General features: G+C 34.4%; 1 protein-coding gene across 3 annotated transcripts in view; it reads right to left on the minus strand.

The window, feature by feature from the left end:
* The window catches only part of LOC149490101 (uncharacterized), a 47,809-nt gene that overhangs the window by 23,374 nt on the left and 2,394 nt on the right, over nucleotides 1-22,041 (minus strand). For 2 of the 3 annotated variants that reach the window (XM_089714884.1, XM_089714882.1), the window contains exon 2: nucleotides 13,259-13,338. The exons of the other annotated variant lie outside the window; for it this stretch is intronic. The gene's annotated coding sequence lies outside the window, so the exon portion shown is untranslated. The remainder of the gene's footprint in view (nucleotides 1-13,258; nucleotides 13,339-22,041) is intronic. 3 annotated transcript variants of the gene reach the window in all.

A 22,041-nucleotide genomic window follows, 5' to 3' on the forward strand; every position in this document is an offset into this window, starting at 1 on the left:
TTGATTATTAATAGCAATTTATTAAACTTGTTTTGCCCATTGATTTTATTTTAATCAGCTCTTTAAAAATTATACCTATGCAGCTATGTCACATCGGCTGTTTGGTCTAGGTTCTTAATCTTAGTCTCTCCTATCTACTTAAGTTCTCATAAGCATTGGCTCTATCTAGGTATAGCTACGTACCTACTACGTAGGTAGAGTCAATGCTGACCTATAAGATTACATACTTAGCTCTTACATCTCGATCGATAGTCTTTCTAACTTCATGTTTTTAACGTTTTTAAATCGTTGTCAACATTGTTTTAAAAAAGATCAAACATTGTTTCAGTTATAATAAAATCCCCGCAGCCGAGCAGGCTCGTAATTACGAAGTTCATAAATCAACATCTTTAGTGTCGTACGCGAGATTACGTCCTTGCTTTCAGGTTCCGAGTATATTGCAGTAGGTACACAATAAACTGAATAATAATACGGCTGGCGGCCACAAAAAATAAAACGATATTGTCGTGAGCGCGCCCCGCCCCTCCCCCGCCCCACGCCCCCCCTCACCCGCCCGCGCCCGCCCGCCTCCAATGGCCGCGCGACCGCCTCTACTGTTTTGTAATACACGACATTCAATCATATCGAAATGTCCCCATCGAGTTACGCAATGAAGCCGTGCCTCATTTCATTACGTGTTATCGCACGTTTTATTTTAACAAATTAAATTGAATCACAATTACACATGCTGCAAATTGGCGAGCTATCCGCGATTAGGTACTGACAGTGGCCGAGTTCGGCAATCCACGACAATCATTGAACGTATGCGGTAATGACGCGAATCAATTTGGAAACTTTTTAAAGCTCAGAGCGAGCAGCCCTTGACGTGAGGGAAAGCTTATCTTGTACTTACGTTATTAAAAAGAATATCAATTTCCTAAAAATGTGGACTTTCAATAAAACATGTTTATAAAATGATGAATTTTTCCCCTGTGTCATAAGAAACTCCAAAGAAGATTTTATTAAGAAATCCCTTTTTTGCACGATGATTACCTAACATACCTAAGTCCGCATATTATCTACTATTTTTTTTATATTTAGCAACTTAGGTAGGTACCTAATAGGTATCTGAAAAAATTCAACTGCCCTGCAGGCTGCAAAGCATGCATTAGAAATATGTACCTAGGTACTAAGTAGTAACACAGTATAATATTTGTCAAAAATTTTTAATACCTACCTTCGCAGCAGAGAACACACAATAAACTTGGTAATTACTTGCCTTACCTACTTAGTAGGTATCTACCTATTTATGGTTAACACAAAATGATTGTACCAGCTCTACATTTTAACAGAAAATAAGCAATAGATACCTATAGACTGTAGTTAACACGATTGTTAGAATTTTGTATCCTATTTGATAATTTGGTAAACTCCTATTCTCAAGCTATGAAATTGAATCAAACTAACAATTAAAACTAATAAATTGACCGTTGAATAAAAAACAATACTTTATTCTATGAATAATTCAAAATTTTAGACACGCGTTATGGTAACAATGGACTTCGACACTAACAAGTAAAAAAGTAACTTGTATGTATAATAATTGTAAATATTCGAGCTCTTAAGAGTTATGATAAAGTCGACGGAGAGCGACGGGTCCCCGTTCCGCGAATATGATGTGCGTTGCAAAGGCTGTAGTAGGTACCTACTTACTAGTACATATTATAGTATCTATTACTGTATTAGGTAAATTTATTATCTGTGGCTGTGTTCGGTGTGAAAAGTCGTCAAGAAACACTCAACTTAGGACTAAGTTTCGTGATGTTTGACTAAAAATCACACGACATACATTACACTGTAAACTAGTATCCTGCAGTTAAGTTAATATGATCAAGCAAATCATATAATATATATATACATAGATACCTACGTCTATTTCGTTATTTTTATTGTTATAAATTTTAAAAGCTTGTTTACCCCACATTTTGAAAAACCCAATTTTCTGTAAAATAATGCAATGCGAAATATGGTAGGTACCTACTGTAAAAATCGTATTAGGTATAGGTAATACGTGTCAATTTGAATTTGGAAGGCTTTACCGTATTTCAAATTTTTATGACATATCTATTAAAAATATTCTAGGAATGTAAATGTATAGAATTATAATTTTCGACACTGATTATACATTTAATTAGATTGCTTGATATTTGCATTGAATTTGAATCCTATATAAAAAATATTCGCATTGGATGTCTCTATGTCAGCAACAATTGATATATCCTTGTAAAATATCAGTACAAGCAGCTGTACCTATCTATTAATGTTAATTTAAGAAAACTATCCTATCCATATAAATGAAATCTGTATCTCTCCAAGCACCTTTCTTGTGCAAAAAACGTTAAAGAAATAGTCGAATTGGTAGAGCCGTTCTCGAGTTATACGCTTAGCAACTCATTTGGGCGATAAATTTTTACTGTACCTATTAGATGAAGCTTAATCAAACCATTGAAATACATAATATTATGGTTTTATTAAATAAAATTAACCAACGAAGAAATTAAATGTGGTTTTCAGTGCTTTAAGTTATTTAGTTAGGGTCGACGACGACGAGACCCTCGATACATACCTAACTAAGCATTCTATCTCTACGTACTCTATTAAATGAATTAAACATTAAATCATTTATTATAGCATAATATTATATGTGTAGGAGAAATGTAGAGTTTCTTATTGTAATTAAGAAACTCTACATTTTCTCCTATTGAAAATTTATTAAGATCTGGCCGCTTTCCCTGAGTTGACCCGTAATAAAAATAAAATAAAATAGCCTCTGTCATTCAATAATAATGAAGATTTCTGCTGGTGAAAGAATTTTTCAAATCTGTCAGTTTCGGAGCCTTTGCATTTCAAACAATCACACAGTCAAATCTTTCTTCGTTGTATATATTAGTGTAGAAAATAATTTCGTTTACAGTAGGTTTTAAAAAATTCTATTTATGGATATCTCTATATTATAACATCCATACTAATATTATAAATGTGAAAGTAACTCAGTCTGTCTGTCTGTTACTCAATCACGCCTTAACTACTGAACCAATTTGCATGAAATTTGGTATAGAGATATTTTGATACCCGAGAAAGGACATAGGATAGGTTTTATCCCGGAAATCCTACGGGAACAGGTTTTTCTTTGAAAACCCGGGCGAAGCCGCGGGCGGAAAGCTAGTTATATATAAATGGTTAACTGTTACAATGAAATAGCACTCATTACTTTGACTAATACTATTTTAATCCGGTCAAATTAAACCAATTTATAAGAGAAGCAAAACAATTTTAATGATTTTGAATTGAATTAATGTATCACGGAATGTTTAGATTGACCGGATTATTTCGTCTTAATTGATTTCAATTCTCTAAACCAATATTTCGCTTTAACAAACTAAAGAAATCATCAGGTACCTAAGTAACACTTGTTCATATATTTTATATTTAACGTTGTGAATCCCAAGTGAGGTGTAAGTGTGTTTAGGCAACACGTATTTGCTTTTCAGATAAGTACAGACAATAAATATAAAATTATTCGGGTCGGTCTGCGCCCGCCGCCCGCCGGACTTCGACAACTCCGGAGTTTCATAAATGTCGCTCGAGTCGCCATAAAAAGCACGATTAATACCAAACTGGCCGACGCTAAATTAAAAATGTGCTTTATAATCAAATTTTACTCTGTTTTTTGTTTAAATTATGAAAATTAGCTGTAAACTGGGAGTGGAGTGGAAAATTTATGTGTTCTCTAAATATAAATATTTTGATGATTGCGTTTGATTCGCAAGATCCGTGTTCATAATATTATGTTATATGTAGTAGCTGTAACTTGAAGTGAGTTAATTTAATTAATTTAGTTACGAAACACATGAATCACGACAGCTAACACGACTGTTTTAATGCCAGCTACTTATAAGGATTAATTTAAATTTACGATTCCTTTAATGTAATAAGTATTGTTTATATATTGCTTATGCATTAATATTTAAATTTATGTTGCGATCAAAAAATTCACTCATTATGCAGTTTTGCAACGGTCCCCCCACTCATGACACTCGCCAACAGTAAACAACACGGCTAGGCTCGCTAATAAACACATTAAGGTGAGTGCATCAACAAAGTTGCGGTTAACTATCAAGTATCAAGATTGTCTCGGTAACTAGTTGTCAATCGCGAATCGAATGAATATTCAAACGCATCGAGAACATTGAAGGGCTTGTACGTTTGCTACATAATTACTAGCAGTTAGCGGCCTGCGCTCGTCTGCAAGCTATATTCATTAATGTAAATTGCACACCAAGTTCATATAGATTGTACTGTATACATATTTGCACTCAAATAATGTTAAAAAAAATTACGTTAATTTCAAACAATATTAATTTTCATATTCCACGTTTCAAACGAAATTATGACGTCTGCTTTCAGTAAGATATCATGTTCTTGCATATGTATCTATCTAATTTGATTCAACGCGCGGATTTAGTTTACGGTATAAGTACCTAATTAAGATGTGTTTATTTAATAATAACAAATAGTGTTTCAATTCACTTTAATTTCAGTCTACACATACGTATTACCAACGTCGTAGTGTGTAATAAACATGTAGGTACGTAATTACGCTCGAAACTTCGAAAGAACTGAAATAATCTCTTTAGGTAGGTACCTACAGTAGGTATTACAGATTTGGAGTTGCAGTCGAATAATTTCAATGCCTTTGTTTGTGCTCTACAAAAAATGACTTATGCATAATCGCTTCTTAATGATATTTAAACGAGATCATTTCCATAAACATTAATTTTCCTCATAACTTTCTAAAAATCTCGTAAGGTCCGTTGGTCGCGGGCTCCGTGGAACCTGAGCCCAAACCAAAATCGATCGTCGCTCGAGAGATTAGCTTGATCGGATTATTAGGGTAATTAAAGTCGGATATTGTCCGGGACACTTTCCCATGGCCGGCGTTATCGCGTGGCGCCGGCATTAGTGTCCCGCGCCCTGCTCTCCCGCGCCCCGCGCCCCCGCGCCCTGCGCCCCGCGCCCTCGGCCGGCGCCGCCGCTCTTAAGACGACAAGGGTCACTGTTTTTTTAGTGTCGAAGGTAATTAATTAGAGCTCTAGAGACCGATACGTTTTGCGAGCTTTTAGAACTTTCACTGGGAAGGATATCATTGTGATATAGGTGTATAACGCTGAATTGGTATTCTCATTTCTGGTGTTACGATGTACCTACACAAAAGTATTGATATCGTTTCTATACCTAAATTAAGTAAGTTTTATTAGGTAAGTGTAATGTAGATATAAGATGCTATAAACTTTGCTTACAAATTATTAAAACCTGCATAAATCATTTGGTACATAAGTCAACCTGTGAAAGGGGCCATTCCGGTATTATGAAAGCAGAAAGAGTTATGTAATGTCAGTAAGAATGCTGCATTGTGTCCTATAAAATAACATTATCTGAACGTCTGTAGGTTATTTACGTCTTCGGACGTGTCAAAATTGTAATGCGACCCGAGACAGGAAAGTGTCGGCCCTTCACATAATTCAAACAAAAACTTGAGGCGATACCGCGGGTCGTTAGTTCCAACCTAGCTACCAGCCATTAATAATTTTAGTATTATGAGGTCTACCCGATCCCCTCACACCTGCGCGGCGGACGGCGAGCGAGAGCGGGACGGCAGCTTTTGTTTGTTGGCTATTAATAACACGGGAACAAGATCCACGGAATGGATTAACACATTAGAGGTCCGATGTCGCCGGTATAAAAGCATTCCCGGTGTATGTCGCCGGAAAAAATTCGGTGACAGGCTCTCAGGCGGCCGCAATTAGTAGATGTTGGGCGAGCGCCGCTTTTTAGCCGAACATCTGAATACATTAGCCTCCTCGCCGCCGCTCGCCGCGCTTTGCCGCGCCGCCGCCGCATCCACACACGGACCGATTTATGCACCCAGCCACTTAGTACATCACAATTTACATACGTGATACTTCTGTTCGTGTGTTATGGTACATGACACAACTAGATCATACGTTTATACGCGACTGAATAGAAGTATTCACCTCTGGATGTTATAGAGATTGATTTATTCTTAGGTGAATTAAACAACATTAATTATTAAAGTTAAAAAATAAATCTTACCATGCGATTCAACTGAGCATAGAATCATTTTGACGTCATAGGTGGTGTTAATTTCAAACTTCAAACGAGTCATTAATAATTAATCTAAGTTAAATAATAAAGTTGATGTAAGAGTTAGGCCATTAAAAATTAAAATAAACTGTTTGTGAAATGCAAAAAGGGAATTCGAAGTAGGTACTTAAATCGTGTTTAAATGACTTTTGACACGAAATGGACACGTAAAGGTCAACGTTAATGACCTTAGAATAAGAATCCTTATTCTAAGGTCGAGTAGTGACATTATAATAAGTATCGTCGCAGGGAACACGAGAGACCGTTCATTCATTGATTTTTAATATAAATATAACTTTCTTTGCATCATTCACAAGTTCTCAATAAGAAAAAGTCCAATAAATCGTTGAGAGATAGAGATCGCGTTATCAGACAAGCGATCTCGCGAAAGCCTCCGCCCGTCACGTCAGCTATCTGCGGACATCTAGCGTATCATATAGGTTCATTAAATCCATATTGTAGCTAAGTGTCGGTAAGTGGCCGGTCTCATAGCTGGTCGAATTCATTCGACGATCGATTTAATTGCGGCGGCGAAGGCGAGGGCGCGGGGGCGCGGGCGCCGGGCGCAGGGCGCGGAGGGCGCGGGGGCAGTCGGCGGAACACGGAAAGGCTTTCGAGGCGGCGCTTCTGAAGCGCGCGCCGATCGCACTAGGCCCGTTACACACTGCCGCACTAGATTCGGTTTTGGTTAAAAAATTCGTTTTTAATTAAAATGCGAACGATATATAGGTAGGACGAACTCACAATGTCAATGCAAGCGCATTTTTAAAGTTAGAGTAATGAATGAATGTTGAATACCTACTATTAACATTGCACTGGAATGTTATAGCTGAGTACGTTTAACATACTCATTAGTAGTTTTATTTCATAGTTAAGATTTTGTGTAAAATTTACTTTAATATTCTATTATACATATAGATAGGTATACCTACATATTAATTTCACCTGACTTTTTAAAAGATCATCATGAACATCTAGAATCTAAAGTGTTATACAATATAATATTATGCAATGCAATTAGTGGCATTCCAGGTAATATAGTAATTTGCTTTTACTTAATTTAATAATGTATTTTTTCATATTTTTAATTTCTTTTATATTATATTAATCGTGTTGGTACAATACCATTCCATATTATATCTTAAGCAATTTAATGTATATCTTAAAAATAAAGTAATATAATATTAAAGAATACGTAAGTAATTTAGTTTTTAAATAACACACAAAAATCTAAAATTTTTAGAGTAGGTAGGTACCTATACCTAAGTACCTAGCTTGATATTAAGATAACAGTAAATAGGTTGATATAATATAATATCTTTCATTCATTCATCTTTATTTTATTGAGTAGGTATCAATAACCATTACCAATTATTGATTTTTTTACTCACTTGACCGTAAAACTTATTAAATCGAACTCTTTCTACCTAAGTATGTGTCTTAAAATTAAAGTAAAAGTAAAAAATTATTTATTCTATAAGACACGTACATCAGTCATAATACATACATTACATACATACAATTACTTAAGTATTATTTGAATAATGATTCATTTGAACTGTCTTATTGTACCTATGTATTTATATTTTATACTTATATAGGAGCAAAAAATTAAGGATCTAGATAAAATAAATAAGATGTTATATGTATGTTAAAATAAACAATTGAGGTAAGACCAAACTATTGACTCTATGTGACATGGACGTTAGTTAGTAGTTACTAATGTAAAACTATAGGTACGTCACCCTGACCCACATCAAAGGAACATCAGTTGAGTGATCTTTTCCAACCAAAACGCATCGAACAAACCGTGTATTTAAATCGAAGCCAAGCATTAAGTATATCAATAAAGTGACAGCAAGTATACGAGTGGCGCCAGGCGACAGCGGCCGGCTGTAGCTCCGACATTAACACTCTGATATAATGACGATTTAGAATTTTTGCCAAATTCGAGCACATTTTAGAAGTTACGCAGAAGTGGATTGTCGTGTAGGGCGCATTCATTTGAATAACTCGGCCAGCTCATAATGAAACGCAATTTATAAACAACTTTTATAAATATTTATGCCGCTTACTGGACTCGGAAATTAACAGAAGGTTTGAAGTTACATTCATGTGTTACTTTGAGCATTGCTGGTCCAGTGTTATCTCATTGAATTTTAATTTAAATTATTCGTCATAATGTCTCTGGGCTAGGCCTTCCTTGCTCTTTCTGGTATTGGGAAGCTATATCTCGTTCTAAGAAGAAAATTGAAACGAAATAAGAGCATATAATATTACAAATATGAAATGTATGCAAGATACATCTTGCGTCAATTCGGAAGGTTTATTGTAATTTATTTATTTTATCTTATATTTATTGTGTGCTTTACTGACACACATTTAACTGTTATTTTAATTATGTTTAGAAATTGCTAATTACACTCATAAAATTGCTAATGTAGACAATAAAATAAAATTGAATATAATATAATAATGTTACAAGCTTATTTACTTTATAATTCGTAAATAAAATTAACTGTTTATGAGAGGTTTGAGAGCAACAGCTGCTCGGGAACTCCGGCAGAAATTCGTAATGGTTTTATATGTAATTCTTAACATTCTATTTTTACAAAATACAATTTTCTGTTGCCCATTAATGATAGTTAGACTATATTAGAAATTCTTTCATTATTACTTAATTAAATTTATGTGAAATTGGATTTCAATCAATCTATAGGATTACGGATTAGGTACCTACTGTTTGTTGATATTTAGATAACCAAATCACACACAACAATCTATCAATATCAACACGCGTACAGCATCTCAGAAAACATAATTTTAGACCTGGTTAAGTAATAAAAAATACTTAATTCAATTCAAAAAATTTAAAAAAATCGCGTAAAAACAAGTTGTAGTAAACAATAGAGCCGGTTGTAGAGTTTTAAAACTTTTAATTGAAATAATAATCATTGTTTGCTTGTTCTTATTTATTCATTAATTTTTTATTTCTCTATTTTTAGCTGTCTTGTAGACATTTAACTAGATTTTAAATATTAGGTTTGATGGTGTGTTTGAACAACATCTATTGAAACCATGTAGCAAATAGGTACGGATTTAAAAATTCTTAATTCTTGTACATACAGAGATTGAATGGACCAAAAATATGACAAGTTCATATGAAATAATATCATGCAAAAGTTGTTTAATAAGTCAGTGTGAGTGAGACCTGAGGTTTAGTCGATATTCTCGATAGAATAAACTCGGATCGCGGCTGTCTTTCATTTAATTAACCATATTCGCTTCTCATGTTCAACGTATGATGTAAATCCCTTTGTTTATGGGATAAGTCATGTTCGTTAAATGCTTCAAAATGGCGTACAAGGGATCATGTCAGTCGTGTACCTATTGAATCTCTCGTACATCATCATCATCATCATCATCATCATCATCAGCCCATATACGTTCCCACTGCTGGGACACGGGCCTCCTATGAGGGTACAGGCCATAATCCACCACGCTGGCCAAGTGCGGGTTGGCGGATGACACATGTCGTCGAACTTTTGATTCTTCGACATGTCGGTTTCCTCACGATGTTTTCCTTCACCGTTCGAGCAGTGGTGTTGTTACAACATGCGCAGATAAATTGAAAAATCAATTTATTTCCTGCGCGCTCGCCTGATCTCGAACCCCGGACTTATCGATTCGAAGTCCGAGGTCTCACCACTGAGCCACCACTGCTCCAATCTCTCGTACATTGGGAACGAACTAGTACATTTTGTTTTTTATATTGACTTAGTATCACATGATAAATTCTAATTTATTTAAATTTATGAAACTGTTAAAATACAACAAAAAAACTTGATAATTACCATATTGTAGGGTGATTGCGCTGGTTTTCGTCCAGTTATGGGAGTTGCCAACTTTGTGATGCGAAATAAATATTTTGGAGCACCCTTCCTTAAACATATAATATTTTTATTTAGTCCTTATATAGTCTTCTTTAAGATGATATTAAGTGAAAATAAATCATTTTGATGTATCTTTTTATTTAAATTATTTTCTGCAAAAGTAGGGTATATGCTAGTTTTCGTCCAAAAAAACTGGTTTTCGTCCTAGTGTAAGCTAGTTTTCGACCACCGTGTAGAAAAAGGAGGGTAGGTCAATTATTAAGTTAAAAACCAATTACAGGTAAATATATACTTTTATTTAATCAACATCACAATTTCTCACTACCTTACAGGTTTAGTTTTACTAATAATAATCAATATAACTAGTCAACACTGAGATCTATGTAGCACTTGGCAGTCTTTATATGCGTTAGTGATGACTGTTTAATCATTCGTAATGAAGAAAGGAATGCGTTACTTACAATGTAAATGAATAAAGTAATAATTATAGGACTGAGAAATTACATCAAAACAGAAATATTCATTGTAATACTTTGTTTATCAAATGAAACGTACTATATTAAACACAGCCATAATAATACGTTTTAGCTACTAAAATAAACTATACTATACCTTACTGAACTATGCATTATTGTCTTACTGATCCCTTTATTAAAGATTCTTCAGTGTACCTACGTAGCGTTTTTTTTTCTAGCTTTCTTAGACTCCTTCGAGGCCATCTAAAAACAATAAGATCTTTCTTAGGATACGTTGAGTAAGTAGAATAAAAAAATATTGCATTGGCAAAACAGACCTAGAATAAAAGATGATACTCAAGTGAATGATAATCAAGAAAAATACAGTGTATTATGTCTGACCTACCCCCATTTATGCTACGAATAATTGACTCTACTTCACATAAGGAGAATGATACATGACTGAATGAATGACAATATTAGGTACCTACAGCACTCTGACCCTCACCAATTATTATTTATAAGGAAGATACTGAATAGAAAACTTTTCAATACGTAAAAAAGACGAAAAGTAATGCAAAAGAATAGCTATTTTTAATTTTTGTCCACTCCAATACTCATTCATGGACGAAAACTAAAACGTTTAAAGCTAAATTTCGTTTTCGTCCACTTCTTTAAATATTTTTTTATTTTGGCTGCACTGTCAAAGCAGTGGACGGAAACCAAAAAATCTAAACTAATAGCAATAAAGATCACTTCGGGAGAAACTATTCAGTATTTTAAAGGTCCGATAGAGTAAAAAGAACCTAACAAATATTCACGTAGCTGTTTGAGTTTTCGTCCACTTGGACGAAAACCAAATATTTTGAGAATTTGGTAACCTAGTATCCGTCCACTTAATTTTTCGAAGAATATTATAAAAAAAGTATAATAAACACTTCTAATTGCGTTTAATAGGCTTATATCTAAACATACGTACCAAAAACATTACGTAAACTAGCTAAAACAGTGATTTAACTTACCATGAACTTTTCTCGCCGGCAAATTTTTCTCTCGCGCGATGACATCTGCAAGGCACGGATGGGAAGCGGCCACTTTTACGTTAATTTTTTGAACTCTCTTCTTGTCAAATCAAATTTTCATGTTGATAGTACTGTTGCTTACACATTATGGAACGTAAAAAGTGCAAACTTGCGCGGGAAGGTAGGTTTGTATTCAAGTTTCACGCACGTGATTGTAGCAGGTCAGTCAAATGGACGAAAACCGAAACTGGACGGCAAACCAGCGCAATTACCCTATAACAGCAAAATACTAACGGTGTTTTGTTTACATATTTAAACAACTTAAGTGCATTTTAATATCAACTTATTTCGTAAATCAAGAATCTCCAAGTTCATCACCGAAATATGCAGTAAGTACTTGGGTTTCCAATTCACAGATCAAAGTTCCGTAAAAACTAAAAACCAAGCAAACAACAACATAATATTAATTAGTTATTCATCTCATTGTAGTGTAGCGTTTCAAATAAAAAACAAACCACTAATATGAACGAATCTATGACCTCGAGAAATAACGTTGAGTTCCTTAATGTTATAATTAGCATGGTGATTGGTGACCCTTGGTTGACGACGCGGACAGGCCAAGCGTCACCGCGCCTTCCGCTCGCCGCGCGCAAGAAATGCGAGGTGCGAACATAATATATTATTTAGAATTTTAGACTACTTAATTATTTTATAGCCTCGTTTAATTTTACTTTATGTTACTGTTCAAACGATGAAGCGATTTTTAATGTGGTTTTTGTATGGTGGGGAAGTTTATAAAAATGTTGAGCTGTTCGTTGTTGATTGTGAAGGCTTGAGTTTATTAGCAAGTGTTAATAGGCATATCGTTTTATAAATTATTTAAATAGTTTCAAAGTGAAAGTTCAGTGTACACTGTACCCTGCACAGTGTTCGATAAAATAATGAAATGTAGCAACTTATTGAATTTTGATTCCATGATCTGGTCTGATTTCTGAATGCAGATCTAGAAGATCAGAATAGAAGACTGAGGAAAGAATATAGGAATGAAATAAATAAAAAAAAAGACGGGTTGCACTCCGGGAGTGCCGGCAGAAGTGAAAACTTGATTATTAACGTTGAGCATGTTTGATATTTTGGAATGGTATCCGTCTTACGCTTTTTCGATCAAGTCACGTGTCCTGACGCGAGTTTAAGATTTTATACCCATTACAGAAAAAGTGCTCAACGCCGCTAAAGAAGTTTTCACTTCAAAAAGCTAACCATGCAGACACATGTTGTATGAATAAAGTAGTATAATAAGTGTAATGTTTGCGTGGTGACAATCAGATAAACTCTGCAGCTGCCTTACAAGTAAAGCCTTCGCTTAGCATTACAACATTAGCGAATATCCATCATTTGATGCTTACAGTTCAGAAGTGTGGTCAGTTAAGTGAGCAGTTCTGCCATTTGACACATTTAGGTACCATTTTTATGACAAAGGTCGGTTGAGGAAATCGGTAGAGTAGTAAATAGAATATAGGTATGTACTAATTCTATGATATTTGGAACTAGAAACTTTCTTTTTCGGATGAATTTTATACTGAGTGGTATCATTTAGTATTCAATAAGATAAGATAATTTTGTCTATTCAGATAAATTAGTTTTGTCTATTTATCTTTCCAAAATGATGTTTCATTTTACTTACATTAAGAGATCGGCGAAGAATGTTCAAGCCAATTGCTCCTAGAGCACTTGCAATGAAGGATGTGACGAAACTATTGCGACCTAGAACCAAATATTCTGCTAAAGTGTCATCTAACCAGTAATATTACTGCTAACGGTATACTATCTAGACCTCACATCACAATCAAACAAAATGTAAAAGACCTAAAAAGTGTTATGACGTCATTTCTTTTCATTCAAGCGATAGACACAAATTCAAGCACTCGTTTATTTGTACATTCGAGCATTCGATCCCACTATGAAGAATCCGAAGCCTAAAGGAATTTCATGACATGACTCTACTGAGCATCGAGATTCCTGTGGTGGCATTATGCTAAATACCAAAAGTCATAACGCTCCAAAAGGTTAGAATAATACAAGCCGAGGCTCAGATACAACACAAGTCGCCGTGTCAGCGAGTAGCGCTAACCAGCAATTAATCACAAACCGGATTTGCTTGTCGTTTATTTTGCAACATTTAGCTGACGGAAGAGCCCATTTAATTAGTGACCAAAACGAGACTCGAACGGGACACAAGCGACATTGCACTCGTATGCCAATAACGTGAGAAAGGGAATCGCTCAAAATATAAATATTAAATACCTACTTTCTAAACACAATTTCATCACGATTAACTCGCGATGTCTCCGGAAACATCGATTCCGATCCAATATAAAATAATAATTTATTCATTTACATAACAACCATAAATTGCGGTATTAAAATTTATACAAATTCAGACAGTATGTTTTTGTAGCATTGTGATTTTTTAATAGAGTGTATTTTAAACAGTTACTATTACACAATCTTAAAAATAATTGCGTTATATTGTACCTACTGAGCGTATAGCTGTTTTATGTTTCGATGGGACCTAAGTATATAAATATTCGACCTCCATTAAAACTATCATTCGACGTTACAGCGTGTTGACGACTGACGTCACGCATCTATAATGACGTATGATGATATCGATACCGGGGCGAGGGGATAGGCCGGTCAGTGTCGAATAATGGGCACCTTCGGTTGTGGGCCGTCTGTTGTGACGTCACGGGCTGGCGCATCATTAGGCGCCGGCACGAGCCAACTTGCGCAAAACCCACCCAAAAAACCATTGTACGACTTATTGAGCTATCGCTGACAGGGCCCGGCTAATTGTTGGCGCGAGCGAGACCGACACACGGGATGCCACGGGAGAGAGCAGGACGGCTGGTCCCTAATCCCTATAAATAACTCTACCCTAATGTGCAGGCGCCACGAGTTTTTTCTGAAGTGCGATTAACTCACTCGACGTCTGTCAGGTAAACAAACAAATACATTTTTGTGAATAGTGGTGGTGCAAAATTTCACGTTGTTTTTTTGTCCGTTTGTTACGCAAGTTTGCACTTAACTCTCTATTTTTAGCTTATTCACACTGTAAATGTGATACAAAATGTAATTTTCGCATAAAAATTAGAGAGAGGAAATTTTTATTTTAAGACTTAATTATACATATTATATAAACTAGATGTAGCCTATTTGCCCAGTTTTTAATTATTATTGGTAGTGTAATTATCGTATGTTATTGTCGCAATTATTGAACTAGACTTCGTAATCGCATACTCTCTAACAATTAGACAGATATTAAGTGTATCTAAATGGCTTAAACATTCAAATTATACGCATTTTATCATGTTGTAGGATAAAAAAAGTTGTTGCGAAGATGTGAAAATTTATTTGTTGAGTTCGTTTAATATACAAAATTGTATGTAATGTAATAAGTTACTTTATGCTTTAGAATAGAGGAAATTTATTAACAAACATAGAGCGACCATTTTGCTCTTATTATAGTCGCACTATATCTTCGTAAGTGAGCAAGATAACCCAAAAGTATAGAGAAATTTATTATTTTTTAACTGCATCAAATATCAAGAGTGCACAGTCGCTCTACAGTTACCGAAGTGTCGCCAAGTGTGAGTCCCTGATGGAAATTTTTTGTCCTACTTAAGAGGCGGTGTGGTTGACAAAAACCGATATTAATGTATTCGTATCTGTTACAAGGTGCTTTTTGTTTTAATGTTATTAGTGCTAATGCACTAATACGAGCCTTCATTAATTAATTAAATATTAAAATATTGAATAAGTTTCATATTTGTTTACGATATGATATATTTTATAGTGTAAATTAGAGAAATTAGAGGTCACATGTTGCATAAACCACATTATTTTATTGAAAAAAAAAAAACGTTGAGTCAGGTCACTCTAAATCAAAGAGTGCGAGCGAGCGGCGCGGCGCCTGCGCTTATCTCGAGATCGTATCAAATCTGCCAAAGATCCTGGTGATTACGATTTTTATGGTTTTCCGGTCAGTTCTGGCATTTTTTAAACTGTGAATAAGACATTTTACTATGTGTTAATATAAAAAATTCTTATGCAATGCAATTTTCAATTGTTTCTTGATATTTATTAAGTATTTAATTTTCAAGTACAATATTTATTAGATTAAATGTCAACTCGCTGATAAATAAGATAAATGAGAGTCTTCGATCTTCCTTTCACTACAAATACCGTTTATAGCGGATACAACTAACAATAAATAAAAAATGTGTGGGAATAATTAGTGCTTGACACCTCACGTGAATTAATTATACTAATAAAGGTTGCAATTCGAATTAATCTGAATTTATGGGTCATAATTCCTAATTAGGTATGTTCTATTAATGGAAAAATATCAATTGTTTCGATCGTCATCGATTTCCGGTCAAGTAAATATAGTTAAATTCTATTTATAACAACAAAGGATGTCCTATGTTCTCGATATAAACTTGTCTTTTAATTTTTTTTATTGGATGTGCGGACGTTACGGTCGTTGACCCTTTAATGTAGAGTTTATTTTGTTATGAATATCGATGAAAGCTAATATTTTTAAGAAGCCGCCGAAGGATCAAAAAATTAAAAAGGAAAATGACACAATATGTAGGTATATTCTAACATAAACTATTGTGATACTAAAAACAATAGGAATTATTAAAAAGGAGAGGCATGATGCATGACTGAACTAATGTAGGTAATCTGTAAAATCACTGCAATTAGTGGTGCTATAACTTTTTAGTGACTTTTTGGTTTTTAGGATTTTTTTAAATAATGAATAATGATGTTTAAAATTTTTAAAGATAAAAATACCTATTACACTTTTCCCAAAAAAATTATACGAAAAATTTTATCTTAACCAACGTCATTTCTACATCTACCCACACGTACATTGAAAGACTAATTTCCTTTTATCTTTCAAAACAATCGCACGATCTTGACGAAATCTACACGTTTTGATATTGTGCAAATATCCGGTAAACGGTGTGATTGTGTTTTTATGGAAGTTGGCGACACCACCGATACTCCAGCGATAACATCGGGTCGGGATTAGCGCCGCATTCCGACCCGACGCGTCACATTACGTGCTGACGGGCCTAATAGATTTGTAATGTGATCCCTACTATATAAAACACAAAAAATAACTCTTAAAATTCACCAATAGATAACCGAAAACTAACTGAATATAATATAACCGTAAGTAACATTACAAAAAGTTTAAATTACTTTACAATGCTATTGTTTCAACGTAAACGTAAAAGGGAACAAAAGTAACAATTTACAACTGATGTCTATAAGAGTGACAATAAGAGAGGAAGTGAGTTCCGGTCGGCGCGTTCCTTATCTCACTGATTTAAATATCGCATTCTTAGACGATTGCACAAAAAACTGCAAATCGCTTATTAGCACGATAAGGGCTGGAGTGGCCTTTTTGTGGACGTTATAAATTAACTGGATCTTTGTGTGACATCCAAACGATAGCTGACGTTTGAAATGTAAACTATTGTATACAGTAACAAAGCATAGAAGCTGATTGTTCTTCAGGAGTTTGGTTTCAGAGCTGCAGATTAGATTCCCTCTATTTGCTCACCATCAAGTTCATGCTCATGCTTATGATATTTTAATAACTGATTAAATCTCCATGAAACAAGGAATCATCTTCTCTCCCTCTGTCGTCATCAATGTCGCTTTATCAAATTATTACTCTACATCTTGGAGATATTAAATAATTCTGACGTAAGTTTTCTTAAAAATATTTTCTTCTCTTCTGTTACCTACGACATAACTCATTCGATTGAAGCTCTAACAACTTAATGTAGCAACAGTCGAAAATCTATCCATATAAACGGCTTTAATTGCATTTTACCATTAGCCTCATCATGTGAAATAGAGTAACTGCAAGATTTACGATTGATTGTGCAAGTTTTTGTAACTAAAACAAAAGCGCTGCGTGTCGCTTGAGCCGCGGCAGGTAGTGGCGAGCGTCGCCGGGCGCTGTGACACGTTTATGGGGCCGTAAACTAGTCCCGGCTCCCGGCCGACCTCCTACAAGCATACACTCGTAACTAGCTGGTTGATACTTGATACCACAGACCACTACAGGGACACTATACTTTATATGTGACGTCATGCATTCAGTTTGGACGTGACTAGGTACCTACTATTGGTCAGGTATAGGATATCCATGTTTTAAGCATTTTTATTCCGACATGCATATAGGTAATATAGGTACTTATAGGTTATGTTAAAGTCAAAACTCATTACCAGTCTAGTAGGTTAAAGTGGTGACCACTGAAAAACAGTGAAAAATCTAAGTTACGTCTATGTGCTTACATTCTCATAGCAACGATTGGATATTTTAAAGTGAAACTTTTATTACATCGTCTCAAACTTTTTGGTCTGTGTAGCGCATGTCGCGTGTATCGCGGCTGCCGAGTAGGTATACCTACTCGGCAGCCGCGCTACACAAAGCAGTGTTCGGAACCGTTCGAACAGTTTCACTTTACCGTGGTTTCATAAAACCACACAACATTTTTTATTTTATACATAAGTTAGTTTTGTTACATAACCTTTGTTTTTAAATATTTTGTCTGCTTCCTATACCTACCTAAAGTATTTTTAATATTAAACTTTAGGGTATTTCATTGCGCTGGCAATGGCTAGTTTGGTCACTTGTCGTTAGACGTATATCATGTCGATAAATTTAAATTTAAATCTCTTTCTTTGAACTTTCGACCTCCATTATGGGGCGTTAACAGTTGTCCCAATACTGTTTTATTCATAAATTTCTTTGTATAGCTTCCCACATGAATTTGGTTATATTGCTTTAATTTATATAAGTGAAGATTTCCAATACCTAGATCTTTGGAATTTTGTATTTATATTTGTTGATCCTCAAACTTACAGGAAAAATAAGTGCCATACTGTTACAAATCGTTTGACTTTCGCTATTTTTCCGACGAGTTCGACTAACGCCCACGCGTGACGCGACTAAGCCGCCGCCGGTAGCAGCGTTCACACCATCATTTTTCTTTTTGTCATTGCGTACTAAGACCCCTGTAGAACCGCCATCCTTGTTACAAATGACTCGAAATTTTGTGTCAATATCTCCCGGTCTATTTTGTGCGAAGATAATAAAATGCATACGAAAATGTCACATTTAAACATTTGCAATTTAATTAAGGCTAAAAGATAAATTAAAATACGTAAATTCAGTGTATAGCCAATAATTTTATCAATAAAATAGTAAATTAGTAATTCAGAAAAATATACATAGGTAGTTTTGAAAAATGTAGAGCTATCTATTTTCAGTACGTAATAATATTAAAATTTTCTAAGTAAGAGCTCTATCATGAACCTTATACATTGTTTTCGATATTATTGAATTTATACATAACGCAAACGTGTTGTACTTTTGAGTTACGTTTATAAAATGTAGAGCAAACGCGACAAAAGAATGCTTTTTGTCTCGTTTGCTCTACAGAGCAATGGCTCTACGACGCACCGTTCAACTATAGGTAGGTACTCATAATATACCTAATAACGTTTTCCACATGCCATCCACCACAAGTAACCATTTACTTATTAGCTAAGAACTCATCTAGTAACTATGTGCAAGAGCTTTTGCTATCAGCAAGTGCAATGAGTAAGGCAGTAGCTATGTGCGGTATGCGGCGACCAGCGCCTGGCGCCGAGCCTACCTCGTACCTGCCGTTCCTAAACAATGCCCGCGTTACTGCACTCAGGGGAATGTACTGTAGACTCTCTATTGGCTAAACAGATCGGTAAATGAGACATCATGTTGTGGACACTTATCTCACTTGACTCAGAAACAACTCATATAAGTACCTATAAATGTGATTTGTAAGCCTATGGAAATCTCTTTCGCTTTTATTATGCATAAGTTTTCTTTAGATAGGTATGTGCTTCAAGATATATTGGTATAAAATCAAATCAAGTGCTGTGTGCTAAATTAGCTTAATTAGTACCTAAGTGTAATCCTTGAACTGAATATTATTCTGGAGAAAACTTCGTTGGTAGCTGCCACTTATAAATATCAAATACAGACGTCATTGTTTTAATTACCTAAGCTTTTGAATTAAACATGTATATCATATGTCTAATAATATTATCACGGTAGATATTATGATTAATTTCAATGATACGTTGATTTTGGGATTTTACATCTGTGTGTGTTTTCGTAGAATGAATATTTATTTTTAATATTTGATAATCTTTATGAACGGAATTAAAAGTGAGATGATTAAAAAAATAAAATTATTTTATTAATCAATGTTCATAATTTTTCATTTTTGTCATACGTGCCATAGGTCATTGAATTTGATGTTGTATAATATTTTGGCTATACTTTCCCCGAATGTGCGCACGCGCAGAGCCGCACACAGACTCAGCGAACACACTCACACAGGCGCAGCGGCGCATTACGCAATATTTATCGATATCAGATCGCGATAATGATCTGCCACTCCATTATTTATAACTTGTACTATCAGATTAATCCATTACGCGGCCCGTATAATTCGCCTATAAATTTAATTAATTAGTATATTTTTCTAAACTTAAAAATCGCTTATGATGTGTCATTTCCACCCCCGGTCATTAGAATATGACACTTATTTGTGCATATAATAAGATTGCAATTCGAGACATTCGTCTCGAGTGTCGACAAACCGCGCTATTACTTTCCTGCGACACAATTAAGATATGCGCATAATATATCTATAATGTATTTGAAGAATGCCATTACGCGTCGTATATTGGGTCGTAAGAAATCAATTTATTTACAATAAAACAATATGTTATTTATACACCTGCTTTCTATTTTGTGTCTAGTAATAATTTTGAAATATCTTTATTATGGCTTCGACAGGTCTAATTTGGGTTGTTTTTTTATAATAATGTATAAGTTACCTACCTATGTCTATAGTTCATTGCTGAATGCAGCTATGATTTTATAACAAGCTCATGTACCTACTTAACTTAGCTAGGTAGGTATCTACACTAATATTATAAAGAGGAAAACTTTGTTTGTTTGTTTGTTTGTTTGTTTGTTTGTTTGATTGTAATGAATAGGCTCATAAACTACTGGACCGATTTTAAAAATTCTTTCACCATTCGAAAGCTACATTATCCACGAGTAACATAGGCTAGGTTTTATCCTGGAAATCCCACGGGAACGGGAACTATGCGGGTTTTTCTTTGAAAACGCGGGCGAAGCCGCAGGCGGAAAGCTAGTATATTATATAGTAGATATATATGTATATATCCCTCAGTCCCTCAAAAATGATAATATTTTGCTCGTCATTACGAATGAAACCTATTTCGAGAGCAAATTATAATTTGTAACTAGGTAGGTTAACGAGGACTGAGGACCTACTGTCTACACGTATTATTTCGAATTAAATTGTTAACCTTTATGTTCAAACAAATAATAATAAATTATCAAAGGTCAATAATTGCAATATTGCTATAGGTAATATAAAAGAATAAACTTTTGAATTATTCATATATTTATAAATTGCATTTAATACTTTAAAAGTAAAATAAAAACAAAACAGTTATTCGAAAAATCTGAGCTCGAGACTTGACTTTAGACGATTTAAATGAGCTATGAGAAGATACAAATGTTACATTGGTGTAACAATTTTGCACGCCTCATAAGCGAAGCGTTGAGGTGGGTACTACTGTCACTTCGCGCAAAACATCTGATTTTTCAAACTTAAAATGTCTTTATGTATCATACATTGCACTTGTAAGATAATACATACACACACATATTAAGAAAAAACACTATTTTTAACGTTCATGATATTTTTGATGTCATTTTTGTTATTTAAACTAGTTAAAAAACAGTTTAAAAAACTTCTGTCTTGGACGTCCGTGTGTCTGTATGTGCGGATCCTTTTTCTTGTTAACACGATAGCGACCGAAATACTTTACTAATCGAGTCTTTTTTTTTCTCTTACGCTTGAGTATGCTCAGGAATAGAACCCTTTCATTTTTCAGGGTCTGATTCGATGTGGTTTAATTGTTATTAAATAAACAAAAATAATAATTAATAAATATTTATTAAAAAAAAATTATGAGGCGTGCACTTTTGGATTTTCCAAATTATTTTTTATCATACGACTAGTGTAGGTATCTGTACGATGTTTAATTTTTTCATAGGGCGTATAATTATCTTTATATTATAATAATATACGTAGTTCAATTGAATCATAAAGCAAAATATGTATATTTTACTCGTAATCAAAGATTTTCCTTTGTTAAATTACGAATGGAATATTCTTTACGATTAGGGCTTGTGAAGCGCGGTTAAAATAATATATATGTAGGTATATAAATAGTAAACTACAGCCATAGGCCAAAATTTTTAGTGCTACATACGCATATAAAATT

Source organism: Colias philodice, chromosome 3 (assembly GCF_061535455.1).
Source record: "Colias philodice isolate Cphi_HAF_F1 chromosome 3, ilColPhil1 Martin Lab GWU primary, whole genome shotgun sequence".
In the NCBI taxonomy this organism is placed as follows: domain Eukaryota; kingdom Metazoa; phylum Arthropoda; class Insecta; order Lepidoptera; family Pieridae; genus Colias; species Colias philodice.